We start from the raw sequence: 1,685 nt of genomic DNA on the forward strand, positions 1-1,685 counted from the left end.
TTTAATTAAATGGTGAATTTAGTAATAAGGTATTCTGGGCTATTTGTATATAGTATAAAGTGATTACATTCATTGGAAAATAATATAAAGAATATTGGACTCTATCTTCCACAAAATATTTTAGGGTACTATATTAAATTTAAATAGAGGAGAACGATCTAACAATCACATGGGTATTAAATGAATTTTAGTTGGAGAGGTATTTAATGTCAATTTAGACCTAAGGTATCAAAGTTTTGTCATTGAATGTTTACAAGTAACATGAATTTATTAAAAGATTGTTGAGAAATTAGTTTGTCTTTTAATATCTCCCAACTCAAATTACCATTAGTGATAGTGTAGTGAAAGTGAGAAACATCTTCTCTAAAGCAAACATCTTCTCTAAAGCTTGTGCACTTTAACCTAATTATTCCAATTCACCCAATGGTTTTTACATCTTTGATTAAATTGTAGCAATTAACCACTAACATGTTTCAATACATAAAAGTCATCATCATTTTCTTCATATTTCAATATCTATATATAATTAACTCAACAAAATTTTGTTTTTAACACTAAGCTCATAACGTTAACTTTTAAAATACTGCATAATCACCATCTACTTACACATAAATATAAAAAAATAAAGTTTTCATATATATTATTAATTAATTTTTCACATATCATTCAAAACAAAAATATCGATCTGCTCTTTAAACATTATAATCATCCAAATAATTGAAAATTCACTTTATCAACCACAAAATATATTTTATTTTCCCACATCTCACAATTCATAAAAAGAAATATAAAAAAGAGTATAAAGTAGAGGAACAAATGATAGGTAGCCATCTTTGTGCTTGGGGCAATGACACAGCTAGTGAGCTAAAATCGAGGAGCGTCAATTTCTAGTTGAAAGCTATTTCTAGCCCCCCTAGTTGGCTTGGGCTACGCCTTCGCCTTTGAGAATTTTTGGAGGGCTTAGCTTTGGCTCGGGCTCCAAATAATTCAAATTTCGAAACTGGTAGCAAACTATAAATATAGGATACCAAATTTGCATTGGTGGGATTGTTGGTTAAGTTATAATATTGTCCTATATGAAATTTGTTGGCCTATGTTAAATTCAAGAAGATATTTCTTCGTGGATGTTCAGGGTTTATTCAGGACTGGGTGAAGAATATTTCTTATTTTGTCCTATATGGCATCTGTTGCGCTATGGTAAGTCCGAGAAGATATTTCTTAATGGATGTGGATGAATTATTCTTGCTACCAAAATACCAATACTACAAGAGAAGTTGCATCACTTGATTATTACCATTTGGTTGGTTTGCTTTCAAAGCCATTTAGTTTATAATTCTAGTATATGTTATCTATTCATTCTTTCTACAGAAAACATTTTAATTGTGGTAAGGTATGCACCTCAATATCAACTCTATGTACAGATGCAGTGGCACTCCCCATGGGATTGCAACTCAAAAACTGTTTGACTTCAAGTAATTTTTTTATTTGAGGTTCAACCAGAAAAGAAATTCTATATGACAATTTGAATATGATTATTCATTAATTGTTTCTCTATATGGAGATGTAACATGCAACAAGGGAAAGGCTCAACTATATAGCCACTGGGTTATACAGACGGGCTTCCGACTCCATGTGTCGGTGCACAAAGGAATATAACATTTCATGATTTGCAAATCATGAATTGG

At 30.8% G+C, this 1,685-nt stretch overlaps 1 non-coding gene across 1 annotated transcript; it reads left to right on the forward strand.

The window, feature by feature from the left end:
• The first annotated feature begins 829 nt into the window (after nt 1-829).
• LOC149163493 (U4 spliceosomal RNA) lies at nt 830-971 on the forward strand. Its single transcript, XR_016260997.1, has one exon. It is a non-coding gene; the product is annotated as a U4 spliceosomal RNA (small nuclear RNA).
• Nucleotides 972-1,685: the final 714 nt, after the last annotated feature.

Source organism: Pinus tabuliformis, chromosome 5_1, assembly GCF_031772625.1.
Source record: "Pinus tabuliformis cultivar Carrire ecotype Pingquan chromosome 5_1, CPIR1, whole genome shotgun sequence".
In the NCBI taxonomy this organism is placed as follows: domain Eukaryota; kingdom Viridiplantae; phylum Streptophyta; class Pinopsida; order Pinales; family Pinaceae; genus Pinus; species Pinus tabuliformis.